This window comes from Erythrolamprus reginae, chromosome 2 (assembly GCF_031021105.1).
Source record: "Erythrolamprus reginae isolate rEryReg1 chromosome 2, rEryReg1.hap1, whole genome shotgun sequence".
In the NCBI taxonomy this organism is placed as follows: Eukaryota; Metazoa; Chordata; class Lepidosauria; order Squamata; family Dipsadidae; genus Erythrolamprus; species Erythrolamprus reginae.
This window is the reverse complement of record NC_091951.1, coordinates 137,786,081-137,794,477: the sequence shown is the minus strand read 5'-3', so window position 1 is coordinate 137,794,477 and position 8,397 is coordinate 137,786,081.

The window sequence follows — 8,397 nt, the reverse complement described above, 5'->3', positions numbered from 1 at the left end:
TAAGAACTATCCAGTTTTCAGTGATGCTGACCATACTGACCTGTGAAAGACTCAATCCCCCAACCCTTGACTGGTACACGGTGGGCTAGTGTGACATCTGGAAGTTTAGGATAACGCAAGTGCGTGTAGGCATGTTTTGCAGGTCATTCCTGGAACAAAGCAGATCCGATTCCTAAACAAATATAAGAAAACCTCCAGACCTTGGGGCAGAATAGATGAGGAGGATACAGTAGTGAAAGCTTGAGGTTTAGGTGTGGATCTCCAGACTAAAAGGATCCAACAGCACTAGATGGTGGGAAAGACCTGCCAGAAAGATTTTGTAAGACAGAGGGGATGACACAGGGGTGGGCTACCACCCAGATGGGGGGGGGGAAGCAGTGAGGTAGCGAAAATGGAGCTCTACCCCAGAGCACCAAATTTGCACTGAAAGATGTTGAAAGAAAATGCAGGGCGTCCTGCATAAACCACGCCCACAGTGTGGTAGTAAAAATTTTGGTACCCCTTCACTGGGGTGGCATTAAAATAGATGTCTCTATGGTCATAATATTAGAGATTCACTATCCATCTCTTATGTCAAAACACAGATACCAGATTAACTCAAACAATACAAATGAAGGTTTATCACAAGCAATCGGAAGAAATAAATAAATCTAGAGATATTTGTTGGTGGAGCAATAATTTCCGTTCATTAAATAGAGGGAGCGGGATTAAGTCCTCATTTCATGGACAGCTCAAATCAAAACTGCAGATGAACAAAATCTCCTCTTCAGATGTGTCTAAGAAGGTTGCTGGGAGGTGTAGTTTAACTATATTTGGAAAGTTATCTCTTGTATAAGTCTTGTAATAGAATTGTGTTAAAATGTATCTTCCATGATTATGCACCAAATTTTAAAAAGAGGCTATTTTTGCACAACTTACCAACTCCACGGTTTACTTCAAAGCTATTTACTGAATTCATTGTTTGAGTTTGCACAGAACACCAAATGACAGCCCTATCCTAAGATCTAAAAAATGGGAATCGAATTACGCTAATATGCAGAAGTAGTTTATAAATTTCTGTTATATTTATTGATACGATGAGATGGGATTTAAGGCTGTCCTCTCACTGCAGCAGCTAGAAAATAAAACTCTAATATTCCTGGCATACTGAATTATTTAAAATTGACACTGCATATGAATTCACGCAACACAGACTAAGATCATGGCACCTTTAGTGCCATCTGGTGTGCATTGTTGATCCCAATTGACAAGATAAGAGGGGTCCTCTGCTTCTAAAACCTCTGTGAACAAGATAGTTACAACCTCTTATGTCTAATGTGAGGATAGTATTTGCTGTTATACATTGCTACTCTCATGGTAAAACTAAGAAATACTAAACCTGATTACCACTGAAGCTACTTTTAAAAACAACAACAACCCAGTTCCATTAGCTTTTGCTGCAGAACACTCTGAAACAGAAACTATCTGGCCACATTTTAGAATTATGTGTTGTGCAATTCTTGCCTTTTGGTTGGTTAGTTATTCAGTGGTTATAATCTTTTGTATTTGAGGAAGCTGCTAATTAATCAGTATACTGTGGAAATAAAATAAAATTTTTAAATAAACCATTATTGGGTTAGTTATGGATAAGCATGTTGGATGGACACAATCAATGATAGATCGGGGAAATTATCTGTTACATCTAAAGATGTTTGCCTGGAAGAGATTTTTCTCAGCTATGCTTCTTGAGATTTTTTTTTTCTTTCACTCTAGAAATTTTGAGAACATTTCATTAAAGAATAAATTTACTCCATCTCTAGTCTCTCACATAGACTTGCTATTGAATATGTTTCCACACAGTCCTAATTCATGGGTAAACTGATCCCAGATTCGCAGAGTACATTGAGCCATAAATCATCCACCTGAGCTGAATTCACATAATATCTTTAGACTACAATGCTACTAGTTTGTGGTTGCACGTCCTGTAAATCCAGCCAATGCTAGGTTAAGGACCTGAAATTATTTTGTTGGAAAAAATAGCGTAAAGAGACTTATCAAAATCATTTGGTGATCATCTGCATGCAGATGTTAAACAAGTGGTGTTTTCAGGTACAGTACATTTAATACCATACGATAAAGAATGTACTTTTTCCAGAAGTTATTAGACTGTAGTTCCATGTTGGCGAATCTATGGCATGCATGCTACAGATGGCACGCAAAGCCCTCTCTGCAGGCACGTGAGGCATCCACTGCATATGTGCATTCACCTCCTGCCGGCCAGATGGTTTTTGTGTCTCTGCTCTGCATATTCGTGGCACATGCAGGAGATACACATATATGTGCAGGGGAAGCACGGGGTCACACATGCATGTGTGGATGATCGGGATGCATGCAGGGAGGGGTCATGCGCACATTGCATTATGGGTTATAAGTGCAGGGAGGCCTACTAGGCTCAAAATGGGTACGGGGGGAGCACAGGGAGAGTGCGATTGGGGCAGAGGGGGTCATGCACCATGTGCAGGGGAATGGGGGGGGGGCATCATGTGCACAGGGCAGCTGGTCTGGTTTGGGGATCCCGGTGGTTGCTTCCTTGGGGAGCAAAGCAAGGTAAGCCAAGGCTTCCTTCCCTCCTTTCCCGTGTGTGGCCTCATGTGGTTCGGAGCACTGGTGGACCAGCAACCTGTGAGGGCGGGGTAGGGCTGGTGGGCTTCCTGCACAGATGACACCACTGCTGGGCTCTTCCTTGCTGAGAGCCGCCAGCTGGCTTGTTGTTCCACTGGTCACACAGGTCTCCAGGGCTGTAGCTGTCGCAGTGATGGGCTCCTACGGAACGGTCAGGAACGCAGTTCCGGTAGCAAAATTTGGAGCTCCACCCCAGAGCACCCAATTTGCACTGAAAGATGTTGAAATAAAATGCATAAGCCATGCCCACAGTGTGGTAGTAAAAATTTTGGTAGCTCATCACTGGGCTGTCGCTCACTTCCTTTGGCCATCATTTCCATCCTTCCCTGCCAGAAGCTTTTTTCAGCTCCAAGCAAGCGGTGCACAAGCTTCAGCAGCTCTTGTGCCGTCACCAGCACTGCTTGCTTGGAGCTGGTCTAGAAAGGAAAAAACAAAAACGCTGTTGAATCAGGCAGGACGTGCTCCACCCTGGTTCCTCTGAACGGGTCTCCCTACATAGTATTGGATTATAGTATTGGATTATAGTATTGGATTATTGGATTATTATTGTACGCTGTCTTATTATTGCTGTTAGCCGCCCCGAGTCTCCGGAGAGGGGCGGCATACAAATCCAATAAATAATAATAATAATAATAATAATAATAATAATAATAATAATAATACATAGCCTCTCCGCTAAACTATGCCAATGATCACCCACCCAAAAGGAGCCCACCCTCCTATCTCTTCCTAACTATTTCCTGCACGCTGCCCTCCAAGCTGGGGGCACGAAAAGCACCTTCCCCTCCATCTGCATGCTGTTACCATCCCTGCACCCACCCTCCAAAACCTATAAAAATGCCGCTACCTGTGGCTACATTGGGGCCACCTGGGTGCAGAAAGGAAAAGGAGCAGAGCTACCAGCCCAGCTGGGTCTCCACTGCCTCCACGCTCCAGAGGGCCTCTGCCGCAGCCCCAAGCCTTTGGCAGGGAGGAAGAGGAGCCCCAGCCCACTGTTCCTGCAGTCACTCATTCATGCAGGAAAGAGTGTGCTTTTGGAATAGACCAGAGGACAGGCTCCTTTTGGGTGGCGATCACTGGCCTAGTTCAGCGGGGAGGCTACTTAGGGAGACCCATTTGGATGGGCAGGTCCTGCCTAATCCAGCTGTTATTTTTCCTTTGCAGAGCATCTCCAAGCAAGCGGTGCAGGCGGCAGTGAAAGAGCTGCTGAAGTTTGTGCACAGCTTGTAGCCACCCTGCTAAAGTACGCCTGTGATTGCCCACCCTGCCCTCCGATCTCTTCCGAGCGCCTGCTCTGTCCTGCACAAATGAGCTGGGGTGCAAAAAGCGCTTCCCCACTTCCTGCATGCTGTTATCGGCTTTGCACCCCCCTTCAAGACTAACAAGACACCTCTGCCTGGGGCCACTGGCTGCTACCTGGGTGCAGAGGGAGGTGAAGAGCCAGTAACAGCATGTAGGTACAGGGGAAGAGCTTTTTGTGCCCCCAGCTTGTTTGCTGAAGAAACAGTGGGTGCTTGGAAGAGCTTTGAGGGCGGGTTCCTTTTGGGTGGGCAATCACTGGCATCGTTCAGCAGGGAGGCTATGTAGGGAGACCTGTTCAGAGGGACCTGGGTGGGTCGGGCCCTGCCTAATTCGTCTTTGTTTGTTTTTTTCTTGTCCAGACCAGGTCCAAGCAAGCGGTACAGGCGGCAGTGCAGGAGCTGCTGAAGTTTGTGCACAGCTTGCTTGGAGCTGGTCTGGAAAGGAAAAAAGGTGCGGGGGGGACCCCAGCCTGCTGTTCCCGCCACTCCCACCTCTTTGCGCCTGGCGGAGGCAGTTCTCACACTGCCGCTTCCCCAGTGGCTGCAGTAAGTGGTAAGACTTGTGCTGGCCGGGAATGCTCCCTAAGAACAAGTCTAAGGCACCAACATTTGCAGGTGCAAATGACCATGCCGGACGCTGCCCGGAGCACGAGGCTGGCAGGAGGAACAGCAGCAGCAGACCATTAGTGCTGGCAAAGTTTGGTGCAGGAGGCTTTCCAGGCCCAAAATGGGCCAGGGGGGCATGTGTGGGTAGCGCATATGTGGGTGGCAGCCATGCGCCCATGCGCACGGTAGGGCATGCATTGCATTGTGCATTGCATTGCACGGATGCTATTGCACACACACACTTTTGGCATGCAACCAGAAAAAGGATTGCCATCACTGTTCTAGGGTGTTGGCTATTCTTGCCAGTTTAGTGTCATCTGCAAATTTGGTGAGTTCCCCTTCTATTCCCTCATTACGTTGTTTATGAAGACATTAAAGAGTACTGGGCCTAATACAGAGCCTTGGGGTACTCCACTGTTTACTTGTCTCCATGTGGACTTAGACCCATTAAGGACTACTCATTGAGTATGGTTAAGAGAAATGTAGCCATTGTCCTAACCATCCTGGATAGTCAATCAAATAAAAACCAGTCAATTTTCTGAAGTGTAGACCAATCGATTTTAAAGTGTCTTTTGAATAAACGGGCAATCAAATGGAGTTATATGGGAGATCTTCTACCTACTTCTTAGTATAGTGGTTAACTTTTAAAGTTATAAGTGATAAAGAATTGGGGAATATCTCTTCTGTAATACAGTAGAAGTCATTAACTCAAATCTATTGTATACAAGTTTCATATGTGAGATGTGTCTAATGAAGAAAGCTATACTTCAATCTCTTTTTAAAATCTTTTATCAAAAGCTTATCTTTATCTTCTTTAAGGAGAACAAATCATTCTCTAAGGACAAGTCTCTGATTCTCTGTTTGAATTGTATCTTTGTTTATACACGATCACATTTGAAGAACTATGACTTAGAGAAACTACATTTTTGAAGTAGACTTTAGAATTTTGCCAACCTGGAATTATTTGCTTGACTGATATGAATCTGCTCCATATAGTGTTGTTGAGATCATGCATGTTCACACGGGAAATTGTTCACCCTTAGACTGTGAAGATCCAGAGAGTTCACTCCTATAGAAAAACTCTTTAGAGAAACAAGCCTGACGAGATATTGGCGGGATGAATTAGAAATTGATGAATGGGATATGGAAGGCATAATTGAAAATATTAAAAGAATTAAAAACACCAAGAATAAGAGAGATGAGAAGAAAAATACTACATAAATGGTATTATACACCAGTACAATTAGCACATTTTCAAACAATGAAGAAAGGAAATTGCTGGCACGGGTGTAAGGAAAAAGGAGTATTTATGCATATGTTTTGGGAATGTAATAAAGTTCAAAATTTTTGGAAACAAATACAAATGGAAGTGAATAAAATTACGAATGGTAATTGGAAAATAACCAAGGAAGCAGCATTATTGATAAAAAAATAGTGAGGTAAAAGAATATGAAGAAATCAAAACTGCAGCGATAGAAAGCGCCCAGGCAACTATAGTGCTTGGGTGGAAAGATGACAATAAATGGACGATAAAAAATTGGTGCAGATACATGGTGGACCACATTCATTATGAAATTATGGAAATTAGATTACATAATTATAATGAAGAGAAATTAGCAGCAACAATGAGGCGGTGGGAGAAGGTCAAAAATTATATATTAACAATATCAACATGCGATGCAAATGTAAGAAATAAAATTCAATCACTTTATAAAGAATGAACAATGTAACCCAGAGATGAAGCAAATGAAGGACACAAAATTGAATCTTCCCTGGTGAAGGGAATTTTTATTTTTCTGTTTGGTGATGGTACACTTCTGTCTTATGTTTTGTTTTTTGTAAAATTCTAAAAAAATCAATAAAAATATATATTTTTTTAAAAAGAGAGAGAGAGAGAAACAAGTCTGGAATATTGCTATCGTAATTGTGCTTTCAAACCTGGACATATTTTTCCAAGGCCATTGAGCATTTTTGTCACATGACCAAGAGGCAGAATTGAAAAAAAAAATTAATATTCCAAGAAATCAAGTTTTAATTAGTAGCATGACATTGTAGAGGAGACCCATGTTGGGCTGTCTGACAGACAATCAGGAATCCAATAGCACTTTTTCTGACTAACACATTTTATTAAAAGGCATATAAGCTTTCACTGCTGCTTACACTAAAGTGAGTTAGTCAGAAAAAGTGCTGCCACATTTTTGGGGAGGTCATAATAATTCTCCAGCCAGAGCCCTAATTCAGTTCTCATTTGATCTACTCTTAAACCTTGGAGAATATTAAAAGAATGTCCATATGTGGACAGACTATTTCCGAACCCCTAACTGGTAGTACAGTACAAGGGTATTTCTAATGCTGTACATTAATCGTGTTTTTAGGGAAAGAACAAAGTCATTTCCACAGGAGAGAGCTTTGAATCAGAGTTACAAAAACAGAGTAAGTTAAAGTCTGAGGAGATAACAAAATGTTTGATTTTCCCCCCCAGAGTTGATGAAAGTTCTGAAGACGATGATTACTTTTTGACCTGCTCTAAGTATCCCTTAGGAATGAACTCTCTTTGCCATTAATGTTTGGGGTTTTTTGGCCAAACACTTTGTTTTCCTAATCAGGGTTTAACTGCTTTGGGAATTTCTGCAAATCTCTACAAAGAGATTGTCTATGGCAGTGTTTCCCAACCTTGGCAACTTGAAGATATTTGGACTTCAACTCCCAGAATTCCCCAGCCAGCGAATGCTGGCTGGGGAATTCTGGGAGTTGAAGTCCAGATATCTTCAAGTTGCCAAGGTTGGGAAACACTGGTCTATGGAATCTGAACTCTGAGGCTATGCGCACGGAATACTCCATGTAACCATGTAACCCAAATGAATACATTTGAGAATTTGTATTTAAAGGTTCTTTCCAATATAAGATTGTATGAAAAAAAATCAGGCAGTTTCCCCAAACAAAACTGTTTGGAAAGATTTGCATACCTGCTTAGGAGTAAATTCCATTGACTTTAGTGAGACTTACTTCTGAGGAAACACGTGCAGAATTAAACGATGTGACTTATTTTCTCCAACTCGACTGAAATAATCAGATACTATCAGTTGTTCATTCCTGCCAAGGGATATCCAGTCCAGTTTTTGTTTTCCACCTAGCAGAGATCAGAATTTATTTCACTGCTCCTTCAGCTCCCAGGAATCCATCCCACTTTTGTCCCTCAACCCAGTCTCCTTTTTTCTGTTATTTGGATTCACCTTTTCAAGCTTTTTTTTTCCCCTGCTGCCACAAAGGTTAGAAATTCATTTTGTTTTTGTTTTTTAAATGAATCGGAAATGCTCGTATAATACACTTTGTCCTCCAAAGATCTGGACTAAATAATGGGTATCTGTCTGGGTTAATCAGTTTTTCTATGTGAGCATTTCCAGGAATGAATATAAGGTTTAAGTAGAGAAAAAACGTTAGCCTTCTGTATTGTAATCTGGAAAAGGGAATGGAGGAGTTTGTACAAAAGCTATCTGTCAAATTAATTGCAAGTGCAACCAAATTTGTGGACTCAGGAAGAGACTATTCTGATGTGTGCCACCAATTTCAATTTATCTTGTGATTTGAGCTAATAGCAAGTAATGTGAGCCATGTGGCTGTGATGGGAAGGAGAAATCACAGCTTGGATTTTACTAATATATATGTCACATGTTGTGGGGTTTTTTTTGCTGAATTTGAAAATTAAGGGAGACTAGGATAGATCTATTTTGGCCTTATTTTGGCCTCATCAGCTAGCCATACCCACTGGGACTTGAACCTGCAACTTTTGCCTTGTAAGGCAGAGAATTATCCTCTAGGCTACAGTTTC